Genomic DNA, 18,929 nt, shown 5'->3' on the forward strand with positions numbered 1-18,929 from the left:
TTAACCACCTGCTATCATGAGAGACATCAGGGCTGCATGTTTTGAGCCCAGTACTGATCCTGAAAAACGTTTCCAACCCCACTTACAAGTAAAACTAGCTAAAATGTGCCTGGCTGCTATTCACTGAAAAGCTCATTCTGTGTACATTTTTGGCATACGTTTGCTCCTACCGGGTCAGCTGAGCAGCGAATTTCTATTTAACTACCTGCTGTCATGGGAGACCTCAGGGCTGCATGTTTTGAGCCCAGTACTGAGCCTGAAAAGCATTTCCAACCCCACTTACAAGTAAAACTAGCTAAAATGTGCCTGGCTGCTATTCACTGAAAAGCTCATTCTGTGTACATTTTTGGCATACGTTTGCTCCTACCGGGTCAGCTGAGCAGCGAATTTCTATTTAACTACCTGCTGTCATGGGAGACCTCAGGGCTGCATGTTTTGAGCCCAGTACTGAGCCTGAAAAGCATTTCCAACCCCACTTACAAGTAAAACTAGCTAAAATGTGCCTGGCTGCTATTCACTGAAAAGCTCATTCTGTGTACATTTTTGGCATACGTTTGGTCCTACCGGGTCAGCTGAGCAGCGAATTTCTATTTAACCACCTGCTATCCTGGGAGACCTCAGGGCTGCATGTTTTGAGCCCAGTACTGAGCCTGAAAAGCATTTCCAACCCCACTTACAAATAAAACTAGCTAAAATGTGCCTGGCTGCTATTCACTGAAAAGCTCATTCTGTGTACATTTTTGGCATACGTTTGCTCCTACCGGGTCAGCTGAGCAGCGAATTTCTATTTAACCACCTGCTGTCATGGGAGACCTCAGGGCTGCATGTTTTGAGCCCAGTACTGATCCTGAAAAGCGTTTCCAACCCCACTTACAAGTAAAACTAGCTAAAATGTGCCTGGCTGCTATTCACTGAAAAGCTCATTCTGTGTACATTTTTGGCATACGTTTGCTCCTACCGGGTCAGCTGAGCAGCGAATTTCTATTTAACCACCTGCTGTCATGGGAGACCTCAGGGCTGCATGTTTTGAGCCCAGTACTGAGCCTGAAAAGCATTTCCAACCCCACTTACAAGTAAAACTAGCTAAAATGTGCCTGGCTGCTATTCACTGAAAAGCTCATTCTGTGTACATTTTTGGCATACGTTTGCTCCTACCGGGTCAGCTGAGCAGCGAATTTCTATTTAACCACCTGCTGTCATGGGAGACCTCAGGGCTGCATGTTTTGAGCCCAGTACTGATCCTGAAAAGCGTTTCCAACCCCACTTACAAGTAAAACTAGCTAAAATGTGCCTGGCTGCTATTCACTGAAAAGCTCATTCTGTGTATATTTTTGGCATACGTTTGCTCCTACCGGGTCAGCTGAGCAGCGAATTTCTATTTAACCACCTGCTATCCTGGGAGACCTCAGGGCTGCATGTTTTGAGCCCAGTTTTGAGCCTGAAAAGCATTTCCAACCCCACTTACAAATAAAACTAGCTAAAATGTGCCTGGCTGCTATTCACTGAAAAGCTCATTCTGTGTACATTTTTGGCATACGTTTGCTCCTACCGGGTCAGCTGAGCAGCGAATTTCTATTTAACCACCTGCTGTCATGGGAGACCTCAGGGCTGCATGTTTTGAGCCCAGTACTGAGCCTGAAAAGCATTTCCAACCCCACTTACAAGTAAAACTAGCTAAAATGTGCCTGGCTGCTATTCACTGAAAAGCTCATTCTGTGTACATTTTTGGCATACGTTTGCTCCTACCGGGTCAGCTGAGCAGCGAATTTCTATTTAACCACCTGCTGTCATGGGAGACCTCAGGGCTGCATGTTTTGAGCCCAGTACTGAGCCTGAAAAGCATTTCCAACCCCACTTACAAGTAAAACTAGCTAAAATGTGCCTGGCTGCTATTCACTGAAAAGCTCATTCTGTGTACATTTTTGGCATACGTTTGCTCCTACCGGGTCAGCTGAGCAGCGAATTTCTATTTAACCACCTGCTGTCATGGGAGACCTCAGGGCTGCATGTTTTGAGCCCAGTACTGATCCTGAAAAGCGTTTCCAACCCCACTTACAAGTAAAACTAGCTAAAATGTGCCTGGCTGCTATTCACTGAAAAGCTCATTCTGTGTACATTTTTGGCATACGTTTGCTCCTACCGGGTCAGCTGAGCAGCGAATTTCTATTTAACCACCTGCTGTCATGGGAGACCTCAGGGCTGCATGTTTTGAGCCCAGTACTGATCCTGAAAAGCGTTTCCAACCCCACTTACAAGTAAAACTAGCTAAAATGTGCCTGGCTGCTATTCACTGAAAAGCTCATTCTGTGTACATTTTTGGCATACGTTTGCTCCTACCGGGTCAGCTGAGCAGCGAATTTCTATTTAACCACCTGCTGTCATGGGAGACCTCAGGGCTGCATGTTTTGAGCCCAGTACTGATCCTGAAAAGCGTTTCCAACCCCACTTACAAGTAAAACTAGCTAAAATGTGCCTGGCTGCTATTCACTGAAAAGCTCATTCTGTGTACATTTTTGGCATACGTTTGCTCCTACCGGGTCAGCTGAGCAGCGAATTTCTATTTAACCACCTGCTGTCATGGGAGACCTCAGGGCTGCATGTTTTGAGCCCAGTACTGAGCCTGAAAAGCATTTCCAACCCCACTTACAAGTAAAACTAGCTAAAATATGCCTGGCTGCTATTCACTGAAAAGCTCATTCTGTGTACATTTTTGGCATACGTTTGCTCCTACCGGGTCAGCTGAGCAGCGAATTTCTATTTAACCACCTGCTTTCATGAGAGACCTCAGGGCTGCATGTTTTGAGCCCAGTACTGAGCCTGAAAAGCATTTCCAACCCCACTTACAAGTAAAACTAGCTAAAATGTGCCTGACTTCTCTTCACTGAAAAGCTCATTCTGAGTACATTTTTAGCATACGTTTGCACCTGCCGGGTCAGCTGAGCAGCGAATTTCTATTTAACCACCTGCTATCATGAGAGACCTCAGGGCTGCATGTTTTTGATCCCAGTACTTAGCCTGAAAAGCATTTCCAACCCCACTTACAAGTAAAACTAGCTAAAATGTGCCTGGCTGCTATTCACTGAAAAGCTCATTCTGTGTACATTTTTGGCATACGTTTGCTCCTACCGGGTCAGCTGAGCAGCGAATTTCTATTTAACCACCTGCTGTCATGGGAGACCTCAGGGCTGCATGTTTTGAGCCCAGTACTGAGCCTGAAAAGCATTTCCAACCCCACTTACAAGTAAAACTAGCTAAAATGTGCCTGTCTGCTATTCACTGAAAAGCTCATTCTGTGTACATTTTTGGCATACGTTTGCTCCTACCGGGTCAGCTGGGCAGCGAATTTCTATTTAACCACCTGCTTTCATGAGAGACCTCAGGGCTGCATGTTTTGAGCCCAGTACTGATCCTGAAAAGCGTTTCCAACCCCACTTACAAGTAAAACTAGCTAAAATGTGCCTGGCTGCTATTCACTGAAAAGCTCATTCTGTGTACATTTTTGGCACAGGTTTGCTCCTACCGGGTCAGCTGAGCAGCGAATTTCTATTTAACCACCTGCTGTCATGGGAGACCTCAGGGCTGCATGTTTTGAGCCCAGTACTGAGCCTGAAAAGCATTTCCAACCCCACTTACAAGTAAAACTAGCTAAAATGTGCCTGGCTGCTATTCACTGAAAAGCTCATTCTGTGTACATTTTTGGCATACGTTTGCTCCTACCGGGTCAGCTGAGCAGCGAATTTCTATTTAACCACCTGCTTTCATGAGAGACCTCAGGGCTGCATGTTTTGAGCCCAGTACTGAGCCTGAAAAGCATTTCCAACCCCACTTACAAGTAAAACAAGCTAAAATGTGCCTGGCTTCTCTTCACTGAAAAGCTCATTCTGAGTACATTTTTAGCATACGTTTGCACCTGCCGGGTCAGCTGAGCAGCGAATTTCTATTTAACCACCTGCTATCATGAGAGACCTCAGGGCTGCATGTTTTGAGCCCAGTACTTAGCCTGAAAAGCATTTCCAACCCCACTTACAAGTAAAACTAGCTAAAATGTGCCTGGCTTCTCTTCACTGAAAAGATCATTCTGAGTACATTTTTAGCATACGTTTGCACCTGCCGGGTCAGCTGAGCAGCGAATTTCTATTTAACCACCTGCTATCATGAGAGACATCAGGGCTGCATGTTTTGAGCCCAGTACTGATCCTGAAAAGCGTTTCCAACCCCACTTACAAGTAAAACTAGCTAAAATGTGCCTGGCTGCTATTCACTGAAAAGCTCATTCTGTGTACATTTTTGGCATACGTTTGCTCCTACCGGGTCAGCTGAGCAGCGAATTTCTATTTAACCACCTGCTGTCATGGGAGACCTCAGGGCTGCATGTTTTGAGCCCAGTACTGAGCCTGAAAAGCATTTCCAACCCCACTTACAAGTAAAACTAGCTAAAATGTGCCTGGCTGCTATTCACTGAAAAGCTCATTCTGTGTACATTTTTAGCATAAATTAGCACCTGCCGGGTCAGCTGAGCAGCGAATTTCTATTTAACCACCTGCTATCATGGGAGACCTCAGGGCTGCATGTTTTGAGCCCAGTACTGATCCTGAAAAGCGTTTCCAACCCCACTTACAAGTAAAACTTGCTAAAATGTGCCTGGCTTCTCTTCGCTGAAAAGCTCATTCTGAGTACATTTTTAGCATACGTTTGCACCTGCCGGGTCAGCTGAGCAGCGAATTTCTATTTAACCACCTGCTATCATGAGAGACATCAGGGCTGCATGTTTTGAGCCCAGTACTGATCCTGAAAAGCGTTTCCAACCCCACTTACAAGTAAAACTAGCTAAAATGTGCCTGGCTGCTATTCACTGAAAAGCTCATTCTGTGTACATTTTTGGCATACGTTTGCTCCTACCGGGTCAGCTGAGCAGCGAATTTCTATTTAACCACCTGCTGTCATGGGAGATCTCAGGGCTGCATGTTTTGAGCCCAGTACTGAGCCTGAAAAGCATTTCCAACCCCACTTACAAGTAAAACTAGCTAAAATGTGCCTGGCTGCTATTCACTGAAAAGCTCATTCTGTGTACATTTTTGGCATACGTTTGCTCCTACCGGGTCAGCTGGGCAGCGAATTTCTATTTAACCACCTGCTTTCATGAGAGACCTCAGGGCTGCATGTTTTGAGCCCAGTACTGAGCCTGAAAAGCATTTCCAACCCCACTTACAAGTAAAACTAGCTAAAATGTGCCTGGCTTCTCTTCACTGAAAAGCTCATTCTGAGTACATTTTTAGCATACGTTTGCACCTGCCGGGTCAGCTGAGCAGCGAATTTCTATTTAACCACCTGCTATCATGAGAGACCTCAGGGCTGCATGTTTTGAGCCCAGTACTGAGCCTGAAAAGCATTTCCAACCCCACTTACAAGTAAAACTAGCTAAAATGTGCCTTGCTTCTCTTCACTGAAAAGCTCATTCTGAGTACATTTTTAGCATACGTTTGCACCTGCCGGGTCAGCTGAGCAGCGAATTTCTATTTAACCACCTGCTATCATGAGAGACCTCAGGGCTGCATGTTTTGAGCCCAGTACTGAGCCTGAAAAGCATTTCCAACCCCACTTACAAGTAAAACTAGCTAAAATGTGCCTGGCTTCTCTTCGCTGAAAAGCTCATTCTGAGCACATTTTTAGCATACGTTTGCACCTGCCGGGTCAGCTGAGCAGCGAATTTCTATTTAACCACCTGCTATCATGAGAGACATAAGGGCTGCATGTTTTGAGCCCAGTACTGATCCTGAAAAGCGTTTCCAACCCCACTTACAAGTAAAACTAGCTAAAATGTGCCTGGCTGCTATTCACTGAAAAGCTCATTCTGTGTACATTTTTGGCATACGTTTGCTCCTACCGGGTCAGCTGAGCAGCGAATTTCTATTTAACTACCTGCTGTCATGGGAGACCTCATGGCTGCATGTTTTGAGCCCAGTACTGAGCCTGAAAAGCATTTCCAACCCCACTTACAAGTAAAACTAGCTAAAATGTGCCTGGCTGCTATTCACTGAAAAGCTCATTCTGTGTACATTTTTGGCATACGTTTGCTCCTACCGGGTCAGCTGAGCAGCGAATTTCTATTTAACTACCTGCTGTCATGGGAGACCTCAGGGCTGCATGTTTTGAGCCCAGTACTGAGCCTGAAAAGCATTTCCAACCCCACTTACAAGTAAAACTAGCTAAAATGTGCCTGGCTGCTATTCACTGAAAAGCTCATTCTGTGTACATTTTTGGCATACGTTTGCTCCTACCGGGTCAGCTGAGCAGCGAATTTCTATTTAACCACCTGCTGTCATGGGAGACCTCAGGGCTGCATGTTTTGAGCCCAGTACTGATCCTGAAAAGCGTTTCCAACCCCACTTACAAGTAAAACTAGCTAAAATGTGCCTGGCTGCTATTCACTGAAAAGCTCATTCTGTGTATATTTTTGGCATACGTTTGCTCCTACCGGGTCAGCTGAGCAGCGAATTTCTATTTAACCACCTGCTATCCTGGGATACCTCAGGGCTGCATGTTTTGAGCCCAGTACTGAGCCTGAAAAGCATTTCCAACCCCACTTACAAATAAAACTAGCTAAAATGTGCCTGGCTGCTATTCACTGAAAAGCTCATTCTGTGTACATTTTTGGCATACGTTTGCTCCTACCGGGTCAGCTGAGCAGCGAATTTCTATTTAACCACCTGCTGTCATGGGAGACCTCAGGGCTGCATGTTTTGAGCCCAGTACTGAGCCTGAAAAGCATTTCCAACCCCACTTACAAGTAAAACTAGCTAAAATGTGCCTGGCTGCTATTCACTGAAAAGCTCATTCTGTGTACATTTTTGGCATACGTTTGCTCCTACCGGGTCAGCTGAGCAGCGAATTTCTATTTAACCACCTGCTGTCATGGGAGACCTCAGGGCTGCATGTTTTGAGCCCAGTACTGAGCCTGAAAAGCATTTCCAACCCCACTTACAAGTAAAACTAGCTAAAATGTGCCTGGCTGCTATTCACTGAAAAGCTCATTCTGTGTACATTTTTGGCATACGTTTGCTCCTACCGGGTCAGCTGAGCAGCGAATTTCTATTTAACCACCTGCTGTCATGGGAGACCTCAGGGCTGCATGTTTTGAGCCCAGTACTGATCCTGAAAAGCGTTTCCAACCCCACTTACAAGTAAAACTAGCTAAAATGTGCCTGGCTGCTATTCACTGAAAAGCTCATTCTGTGTATATTTTTGGCATACGTTTGCTCCTACCGGGTCAGCTGAGCAGCGAATTTCTATTTAACCACCTGCTATCCTGGGAGACCTCAGGGCTGCATGTTTTGAGCCCAGTACTGAGCCTGAAAAGCATTTCCAACCCCACTTACAAATAAAACTAGCTAAAATGTGCCTGGCTGCTATTCACTGAAAAGCTCATTCTGTGTACATTTTAGGCATACGTTTGCTCCTACCGGGTCAGCTGAGCAGCGAATTTCTATTTAACCACCTGCTGTCATGGGAGACCTCAGGGCTGCATGTTTTGAGCCCAGTACTGAGCCTGAAAAGCATTTCCAACCCCACTTACAAGTAAAACTAGCTAAAATGTGCCTGGCTGCTATTCACTGAAAAGCTCATTCTGTGTACATTTTTGGCATACGTTTGCTCCTACCGGGTCAGCTGAGCAGCGAATTTCTATTTAACCACCTGCTGTCATGGGAGACCTCAGGGCTGCATGTTTTGAGCCCAGTACTGAGCCTGAAAAGCATTTCCAACCCCACTTACAAGTAAAACTAGCTAAAATGTGCCTGGCTGCTATTCACTGAAAAGCTCATTCTGTGTACATTTTTGGCATACGTTTGCTCCTACCGGGTCAGCTGAGCAGCGAATTTCTATTTAACCACCTGCTGTCATGGGAGACCTCAGGGCTGCATGTTTTGAGCCCAGTACTGATCCTGAAAAGCGTTTCCAACCCCACTTACAAGTAAAACTAGCTAAAATGTGCCTGGCTGCTATTCACTGAAAAGCTCATTCTGTGTACATTTTTGGCATACGTTTGCTCCTACCGGGTCAGCTGAGCAGCGAATTTCTATTTAACCACCTGCTGTCATGGGAGACCTCAGGGCTGCATGTTTTGAGCCCAGTACTGATCCTGAAAAGCGTTTCCAACCCCACTTACAAGTAAAACTAGCTAAAATGTGCCTGGCTGCTATTCACTGAAAAGCTCATTCTGTGTACATTTTTGGCATACGTTTGCTCCTACCGGGTCAGCTGAGCAGCGAATTTCTATTTAACCACCTGCTGTCATGGGAGACCTCAGGGCTGCATGTTTTGAGCCCAGTACTGAGCCTGAAAAGCATTTCCAACCCCACTTACAAGTAAAACTAGCTAAAATGTGCCTGGCTGCTATTCACTGAAAAGCTCATTCTGTGTACATTTTTGGCATACGTTTGCTCCTACCGGGTCAGCTGAGCAGCGAATTTCTATTTAACCACCTGCTGTCATGGGAGACCTCAGGGCTGCATGTTTTGAGCCCAGTACTGAGCCTGAAAAGCATTTCCAACCCCACTTACAAGTAAAACTAGCTAAAATGTGCCTGGCTGCTATTCACTGAAAAGCTCATTCTGTGTACATTTTTGGCATACGTTTGCTCCTACCGGGTCAGCTGAGCAGCGAATTTCTATTTAACCACCTGCTGTCATGGGAGACCTCAGGGCTGCATGTTTTGAGCCCAGTACTGAGCCTGAAAAGCATTTCCAACCCCACTTACAAGTAAAACTAGCTAAAATGTGCCTGGCTGCTATTCACTGAAAAGCTCATTCTGTGTACATTTTTGGCATACGTTTGCTCCTACCGGGTCAGCTGAGCAGCGAATTTCTATTTAACCACCTGCTGTCATGGGAGACCTCAGGGCTGCATGTTTTGAGCCCAGTACTGATCCTGAAAAGCGTTTCCAACCCCACTTACAAGTAAAACTAGCTAAAATGTGCCTGGCTGCTATTCACTGAAAAGCTCATTCTGTGTACATTTTTGGCATACGTTTGCTCCTACCGGGTCAGCTGAGCAGCGAATTTCTATTTAACCACCTGCTGTCATGGGAGACCTCAGGGCTGCATGTTTTGAGCCCAGTACTGATCCTGAAAAGCGTTTCCAACCCCACTTACAAGTAAAACTAGCTAAAATGTGCCTGGCTGCTATTCACTGAAAAGCTCATTCTGTGTACATTTTTGGCATACGTTTGCTCCTACCGGGTCAGCTGAGCAGCGAATTTCTATTTAACCACCTGCTGTCATGGGAGACCTCAGGGCTGCATGTTTTGAGCCCAGTACTGATCCTGAAAAGCGTTTCCAACCCCACTTACAAGTAAAACTAGCTAAAATGTGCCTGGCTGCTATTCACTGAAAAGCTCATTCTGTGTACATTTTTGGCATACGTTTGCTCCTACCGGGTCAGCTGAGCAGCGAATTTCTATTTAACCACCTGCTGTCATGGGAGACCTCAGGGCTGCATGTTTTGAGCCCAGTACTGAGCCTGAAAAGCATTTCCAACCCCACTTACAAGTAAAACTAGCTAAAATATGCCTGGCTGCTATTCACTGAAAAGCTCATTCTGTGTACATTTTTGGCATACGTTTGCTCCTACCGGGTCAGCTGAGCAGCGAATTTCTATTTAACCACCTGCTTTCATGAGAGACCTCAGGGCTGCATGTTTTGAGCCCAGTACTGAGCCTGAAAAGCATTTCCAACCCCACTTACAAGTAAAACTAGCTAAAATGTGCCTGACTTCTCTTCACTGAAAAGCTCATTCTGAGTACATTTTTAGCATACGTTTGCACCTGCCGGGTCAGCTGAGCAGCGAATTTCTATTTAACCACCTGCTATCATGAGAGACCTCAGGGCTGCATGTTTTTGATCCCAGTACTTAGCCTGAAAAGCATTTCCAACCCCACTTACAAGTAAAACTAGCTAAAATGTGCCTGGCTGCTATTCACTGAAAAGCTCATTCTGTGTACATTTTTGGCATACGTTTGCTCCTACCGGGTCAGCTGAGCAGCGAATTTCTATTTAACCACCTGCTGTCATGGGAGACCTCAGGGCTGCATGTTTTGAGCCCAGTACTGAGCCTGAAAAGCATTTCTAACCCCACTTACAAGTAAAACTAGCTAAAATGTGCCTGTCTGCTATTCACTGAAAAGCTCATTCTGTGTACATTTTTGGCATATGTTTGCTCCTACCGGGTCAGCTGGGCAGCGAATTTCTATTTAACCACCTGCTTTCATGAGAGACCTCAGGGCTGCATGTTTTGAGCCCAGTACTGATCCTGAAAAGCGTTTCCAACCCCACTTACAAGTAAAACTAGCTAAAATGTGCCTGGCTGCTATTCACTGAAAAGCTCATTCTGTGTACATTTTTGGCACAGGTTTGCTCCTACCGGGTCAGCTGAGCAGCGAATTTCTATTTAACCACCTGCTGTCATGGGAGACCTCAGGGCTGCATGTTTTGAGCCCAGTACTGAGCCTGAAAAGCATTTCCAACCCCACTTACAAGTAAAACTAGCTAAAATGTGCCTGGCTGCTATTCACTGAAAAGCTCATTCTGTGTACATTTTTGGCATACGTTTGCTCCTACCGGGTCAGCTGAGCAGCGAATTTCTATTTAACCACCTGCTTTCATGAGAGACCTCAGGGCTGCATGTTTTGAGCCCAGTACTGAGCCTGAAAAGCATTTCCAACCCCACTTACAAGTAAAACAAGCTAAAATGTGCCTGGCTTCTCTTCACTGAAAAGCTCATTCTGAGTACATTTTTAGCATACGTTTGCACTTGCCGGGTCAGCTGAGCAGCGAATTTCTATTTAACCACCTGCTATCATGAGAGACCTCAGGGCTGCATGTTTTGAGCCCAGTACTTAGCCTGAAAAGCATTTCCAACCCCACTTACAAGTAAAACTAGCTAAAATGTGCCTGGCTTCTCTTCACTGAAAAGATCATTCTGAGTACATTTTTAGCATACGTTTGCACCTGCCGGGTCAGCTGGGCAGCGAATTTCTATTTAACCACCTGCTATCATGAGAGACATCAGGGCTGCATGTTTTGAGCCCAGTACTGATCCTGAAAAGCGTTTCCAACCCCACTTACAAGTAAAACTAGCTAAAATGTGCCTGGCTGCTATTCACTGAAAAGCTCATTCTGTGTACATTTTTGGCATACGTTTGCTCCTACCGGGTCAGCTGAGCAGCGAATTTCTATTTAACCACCTGCTGTCATGGGAGACCTCAGGGCTGCATGTTTTGAGCCCAGTACTGAGCCTGAAAAGCATTTCCAACCCCACTTACAAGTAAAACTAGCTAAAATGTGCCTGGCTGCTATTCACTGAAAAGCTCATTCTGTGTACATTTTTAGCATAAATTAGCACCTGCCGGGTCAGCTGAGCAGCGAATTTCTATTTAACCACCTGCTATCATGGGAGACCTCAGGGCTGCATGTTTACTGATCCTGAAAAGCGTTTCCAACCCCACTTACAAGTAAAACTTGCTAAAATGTGCCTGGCTTCTCTTCACTGAAAAGATCATTCTGAGTACATTTTTAGCATACGTTTGCACCTGCCGGGTCAGCTGAGCAGCAAATTTCTATTTAACCACCTGCTATCATGAGAGACATCAGGGCTGCATGTTTTGAGCCCAGTACTGATCCTGAAAAGCGTTTCCAACCCCACTTACAAGTAAAACTAGCTAAAATGTGCCTGGCTGCTATTCACTGAAAAGCTCATTCTGTGTACATTTTTGGCATACGTTTGCTCCTACCGGGTCAGCTGGGCAGCGAATTTCTATTTAACCACCTGCTGTCATGGGAGACCTCAGGGCTGCATGTTTTGAGCCCAGTACTGAGCCTGAAAAGCATTTCCAACCCCACTTACAAGTAAAACTAGCTAAAATGTGCCTGGCTGCTATTCACTGAAAAGCTCATTCTGTGTACATTTTTAGCATAAATTAGCACCTGCCGGGTCAGCTGAGCAGCGAATTTCTATTTAACCACCTGCTATCATGGGAGACCTCAGGGCTGCATGTTTACTGATCCTGAAAAGCGTTTCCAACCCCACTTACAAGTAAAACTTGCTAAAATGTGCCTGGCTGCTATTCACTGAAAAGCTCATTCTGTGTACATTTTTGGCATACGTTTGCTCCTACCGGGTCAGCTGAGCAGCGAATTTCTATTTAACCACCTGCTGTCATGGGAGATCTCAGGGCTGCATGTTTTGAGCCCAGTACTGAGCCTGAAAAGCATTTCCAACCCCACTTACAAGTAAAACTAGCTAAAATGTGCCTGGCTGCTATTCACTGAAAAGCTCATTCTGTGTACATTTTTGGCATACGTTTGCTCCTACCGGGTCAGCTGGGCAGCGAATTTCTATTTAACCACCTGCTTTCATGAGAGACCTCAGGGCTGCATGTTTTGAGCCCAGTACTGAGCCTGAAAAGCATTTCCAACCCCACTTACAAGTAAAACTAGCTAAAATGTGCCTGGCTTCTCTTCACTGAAAAGCTCATTCTGAGTACATTTTTAGCATACGTTTGCACCTGCCGGGTCAGCTGAGCAGCGAATTTCTATTTAACCACCTGCTATCATGAGAGACCTCAGGGCTGCATGTTTTGAGCCCAGTACTGAGCCTGAAAAGCATTTCCAACCCCACTTACAAGTAAAACTAGCTAAAATGTGCCTGGCTTCTCTTCGCTGAAAAGCTCATTCTGAGCTCATTTTTAGCATACGTTTGCACCTGCCGGGTCAGCTGAGCAGCGAATTTCTATTTAACCACCTGCTATCATGAGAGACATAAGGGCTGCATGTTTTGAGCCCAGTACTGATCCTGAAAAGCGTTTCCAACCCCACTTACAAGTAAAACTAGCTAAAATGTGCCTGGCTGCTATTCACTGAAAAGCTCATTCTGTGTACATTTTTGGCATACGTTTGCTCCTACCGGGTCAGCTGAGCAGCGAATTTCTATTTAACTACCTGCTGTCATGGGAGACCTCAGGGCTGCATGTTTTGAGCCCAGTACTGAGCCTGAAAAGCATTTCCAACCCCACTTACAAGTAAAACTAGCTAAAATGTGCCTGGCTGCTATTCACTGAAAAGCTCATTCTGTGTACATTTTTGGCATACGTTTGCTCCTACCGGGTCAGATGAGCAGCGAATTTCTATTTAACTACCTGCTGTCATGGGAGACCTCAGGGCTGCATGTTTTGAGCCCAGTACTGAGCCTGAAAAGCATTTCCAACCCCACTTACAAGTAAAACTAGCTAAAATGTGCCTGGCTGCTATTCACTGAAAAGCTCATTCTGTGTACATTTTTGGCATATGTTTGCTCCTACCGGGTCAGCTGAGCCGCGAATTTCTATTTAACCACCTGCTGTCATGGGAGACCTCAGGGCTGCATGTTTTGAGCCCAGTACTGATCCTGAAAAGCGTTTCCAACCCCACTTACAAGTAAAACTAGCTAAAATGTGCCTGGCTGCTATTCACTGAAAAGCTCATTCTGTGTATATTTTTGGCATACGTTTGCTCCTACCGGGTCAGCTGAGCAGCGAATTTCTATTTAACCACCTGCTATCCTGGGAGACCTCAGGGCTGCATGTTTTGAGCCCAGTACTGAGCCTGAAAAGCATTTCCAACCCCACTTACAAATAAAACTAGCTAAAATGTGCCTGGCTGCTATTCACTGAAAAGCTCATTCTGTGTACATTTTTGGCATACGTTTGCTCCTACCGGGTCAGCTGAGCAGCGAATTTCTATTTAACCACCTGCTGTCATGGGAGACCTCAGGGCTGCATGTTTTGAGCCCAGTACTGAGCCTGAAAAGCATTTCCAACCCCACTTACAAGTAAAACTAGCTAAAATGTGCCTGGCTGCTATTCACTGAAAAGCTCATTCTGTGTACATTTTTGGCATACGTTTGCTCCTACCGGGTCAGCTGAGCAGCGAATTTCTATTTAACCACCTGCTGTCATGGGAGACCTCAGGGCTGCATGTTTTGAGCCCAGTACTGAGCCTGAAAAGCATTTCCAACCCCACTTACAAGTAAAACTAGCTAAAATGTGCCTGGCTGCTATTCACTGAAAAGCTCATTCTGTGTACATTTTTGGCATACGTTTGCTCCTACCAGGTCAGCTGAGCAGCGAATTTCTATTTAACCACCTGCTGTCATGGGAGACCTCAGGGCTGCATGTTTTGAGCCCAGTACTGATCCTGAAAAGCGTTTCCAACCCCACTTACAAGTAAAACTAGCTAAAATGTGCCTGGCTGCTATTCACTGAAAAGCTCATTCTGTGTATATTTTTGGCACACGTTTGCTCCTACCGGGTCAGCTGAGCAGCGAATTTCTATTTAACCACCTGCTATCCTGGGAGACCTCAGGGCTGCATGTTTTGAGCCCAGTACTGAGCCTGAAAAGCATTTCCAACCCCACTTACAAATAAAACTAGCTAAAATGTGCCTGGCTGCTATTCACTGAAAAGCTCATTCTGTGTACATTTTTGGCATACGTTTGCTCCTACCGGGTCAGCTGAGCAGCGAATTTCTATTTAACCACCTGCTGTCAAGGGAGACCTCAGGGCTGCATGTTTTGAGCCCAGTACTGAGCCTGAAAAGCATTTCCAACCCCACTTACAAGTAAAACTAGCTAAAATGTGCCTGGCTGCTATTCACTGAAAAGCTCATTCTGTGTACATTTTTGGCATACGTTTGCTCCTACCGGGTCAGCTGAGCAGCGAATTTCTATTTAACCACCTGCTGTCATGGGAGACCTCAGGGCTGCATGTTTTGAGCCCAGTACTGATCCTGAAAAGCGTTTCCAACCCCACTTACAAGTAAAACTAGCTAAAATGTGCCTGGCTGCTATTCACTGAAAAGCTCATTCTGTGTACATTTTTGGCATACGTTTGCTCCTACCGGGTCAGCTGAGCAGCGAATTTCTATTTAACCACCTGCTGTCATGGGAGACCTCAGGGCTGCATGTTTTGAGCCCAGTACTGATCCTGAAAAGCGTTTCCAACCCCACTTACAAGTAAAACTAGCTAAAATGTGCCTGGCTGCTGTTCACTGAAAAGCTCATTCTGTGTACATTTTTGGCATACGTTTGCTCCTACCGGGTCAGCTGAGCAGCGAATTTCTATTTAACCACCTGCTGTCATGGGAGACCTCAGGGCTGCATGTTTTGAGCCCAGTACTGATCCTGAAAAGCGTTTCCAACCCCACTTACAAGTAAAACTAGCTAAAATGTGCCTGGCTGCTATTCACTGAAAAGCTCATTCTGTGTACATTTTTGGCATACGTTTGCTCCTACCGGGTCAGCTGAGCAGCGAATTTCTATTTAACCACCTGCTGTCATGGGAGACCTCAGGGCTGCATGTTTTGAGCCCAGTACTGAGCCTGAAAAGCATTTCCAACCCCACTTACAAGTAAAACTAGCTAAAATATGCCTGGCTGCTATTCACTGAAAAGCTCATTCTGTGTACATTTTTGGCATACGTTTGCTCCTACCGGGTCAGCTGAGCAGCGAATTTCTATTTAACCACCTGCTATCATGAGAGACCTCAGGGCTGCATGTTTTGAGCCCAGTACTTAGCCTGAAAAGCATTTCCAACCCCACTTACAAGTAAAACTAGCTAAAATGTGCCTGGCTTCTCTTCACTGAAAAGATCATTCTGAGTACATTTTTAGCATACGTTTGCACCTGCCGGGTCAGCTGAGCAGCGAATTTCTATTTAACCACCTGCTATCATGAGAGACATCAGGGCTGCATGTTTTGAGCCCAGTACTGATCCTGAAAAGCGTTTCCAACCCCACTTACAAGTAAAACTAGCTAAAATGTGCCTGGCTGCTATTCACTGAAAAGCTCATTCTGTGTACATTTTTGGCATACGTTTGCTCCTACCGGGTCAGCTGAGCAGCGAATTTCTATTTAACCACCTGCTGTCATGGGAGACCTCAGGGCTGCATGTTTTGAGCCCAGTACTGAGCCTGAAAAGCATTTCCAACCCCACTTACAAGTAAAACTAGCTAAAATGTGCCTGGCTGCTATTCACTGAAAAGCTCATTCTGTGTACATTTTTAGCATAAATTAGCACCTGCCGGGTCAGCTGAGCAGCGAATTTCTATTTAACCACCTGCTATCATGGGAGACCTCAGGGCTGCATGTTTTGAGCCCAGTACTGATCCTGAAAAGCGTTTCCAACCCCACTTACAAGTAAAACTTGCTAAAATGTGCCTGGCTTCTCTTCACTGAAAAGCTCATTCTGAGTACATTTTTAGCATACGTTTGCACCTGCCGGGTCAGCTGAGCAGCGAATTTCTATTTAACCACCTGCTATCATGAGAGACATCAGGGCTGCATGTTTTGAGCCCAGTACTGATCCTGAAAAGCGTTTCCAACCCCACTTACAAGTAAAACTAGCTAAAATGTGCCTGGCTGCTATTCACTGAAAAGCTCATTCTGTGTACATTTTTGGCATACGTTTGCTCCTACCGGGTCAGCTGAGCAGCGAATTTCTATTTAACCACCTGCTGTCATGGGAGATCTCAGGGCTGCATGTTTTGAGCCCAGTACTGAGCCTGAAAAGCATTTCCAACCCCACTTACAAGTAAAACTAGCTAAAATGTGCCTGGCTGCTATTCACTGAAAAGCTCATTCTGTGTACATTTTTGGCATACGTTTGCTCCTACCGGGTCAGCTGGGCAGCGAATTTCTATTTAACCACCTGCTTTCATGAGAGACCTCAGGGCTGCATGTTTTGAGCCCAGTACTGAGCCTGAAAAGCATTTCCAACCCCACTTACAAGTAAAACTAGCTAAAATGTGCCTGGCTTCTCTTCACTGAAAAGCTCATTCTGAGTACATTTTTAGCATACGTTTGCACCTGCCGGGTCAGCTGAGCAGCGAATTTCTATTTAACCACCTGCTATCATGAGAGACCTCAGGGCTGCATGTTTTGAGCCCAGTACTGAGCCTGAAAAGCATTTCCAACCCCACTTACAAGTAAAACTAGCTAAAATGTGCCTTGCTTCTCTTCACTGAAAAGCTCATTCTGAGTACATTTTTAGCATACGTTAGCACCTGCCGGGTCAGCTGAGCAGCGAATTTCTATTTAACCACCTGCTATCATGTGAGACCTCAGGGCTGCATGTTTTGAGCCCAGTACTGAGCCTGAAAAGCATTTCCAACCCCACTTACAAGTAAAACTAGCTAAAATGTGCCTGGCTTCTCTTCGCTGAAAAGCTCATTCTGAGCACATTTTTAGCATACGTTTGCACCTGCCGGGTCAGCTGAGCAGCGAATTTCTATTTAACCACCTGCTATCATGAGAGACATAAGGGCTGCATGTTTTGAGCCCAGTACTGAGCCTGAAAAGCATTTCCAACCCCACTTACAAGTAAAACTAGCTAAAATGTGCCTGGCTGCTATTCACTGAAAAGCTCATTCTGTGTACATTTTTGGCATACGTTTGCTCCTACCGGGTCAGCTGAGCAGCGAATTTCTATTTAACCACCTGCTGTCATGGGAGACCTCAGGGCTGCATGTTTTGAGCCCAGTACTGATCCTGAAAAGCGTTTCCAACCCCACTTACAAGTAAAACTAGCTAAAATGTGCCTGGCTGCTATTCACTGAAAAGCTCATTCTGTGTATATTTTTGGCATACGTTTGCTCCTACCGGGTCAGCTGAGCAGCGAATTTCTATTTAACCACCTGCTATCCTGGGAGACCTCAGGGCTGCATGTTTTGAGCCCAGTACTGAGCCTGAAAAGCATTTCCAACCCCACTTACAAATAAAACTAGCTAAAATGTGCCTGGCTGCTATTCACTGAAAAGCTCATTCTGTGTACATTTTTGGCATACGTTTGCTCCTACCGGGTCAGCTGAGCAGCGAATTTCTATTTAACCACCTGCTGTCATGGGAGACCTCAGGGCTGCATGTTTTGAGCCCAGTACTGAGCCTGAAAAGCATTTCCAACCCCACTTACAAGTAAAACTAGCTAAAATGTGCCTGGCTGCTATTCACTGAAAAGCTCATTCTGTGTACATTTTTGGCATACGTTTGCTCCTACCGGGTCAGCTGAGCAGCGAATTTCTATTTAACCACCTGCTGTCATGGGAGACCTCAGGGCTGCATGTTTTGAGCCCAGTACTGAGCCTGAAAAGCATTTCCAACCCCACTTACAAGTAAAACTAGCTAAAATGTGCCTGGCTGCTATTCACTGAAAAGCTCATTCTGTGTACATTTTTGGCATACGTTTGCTCCTACCGGGTCAGCTGAGCAGCGAATTTCTATTTAACCACCTGCTGTCATGGGAGACCTCAGGGCTGCATGTTTTGAGCCCAGTACTGATCCTGAAAAGCGTTTCCAACCCCACTTACAAGTAAAACTAGCTAAAATGTGCCTGGCTGCTATTCACTGAAAAGCTCATTCTGTGTATATTTTTGGCATACGTTTGCTCCTACCGGGTCAGCTGAGCAGCGAATTTCTATTTAACCACCTGCTATCCTGGGAGACCTAAGGGCTGCATGTTTTGAGCCCAGTACTGAGCCTGAAAAGCATTTCCAACCCCACTTACAAATAAAACTAGCTAAAATGTGCCTGGCTGCTATTCACTGAAAAGCTCATTCTGTGTACATTTTTGGCATACGTTTGCTCCTACCGGGTCAGCTGAGCAGCGAATTTCTATTTAACCACCTGCTGTCATGGGAGACCTCAGGGCTGCATGTTTTGAGCCCAGTACTGAGCCTGAAAAGCATTTCCAACCCCACTTACAAGTAAAACTAGCTAAAATGTGCCTGGCTGCTATTCACTGAAAAGCTCATTCTGTGTACATTTTTGGCATACGTTTGCTCCTACCGGGTCAGCTGAGCAGCGAATTTCTATTTAACCACCTGCTGTCATGGGAGACCTCAGGGCTG

The sequence above is a fragment of the Lissotriton vulgaris genome, chromosome 1_1 (assembly GCF_964263255.1).
Source record: "Lissotriton vulgaris chromosome 1_1, aLisVul1.2, whole genome shotgun sequence".
Lineage (NCBI taxonomy): Eukaryota > Metazoa > Chordata > Amphibia > Caudata > Salamandridae > Lissotriton > Lissotriton vulgaris.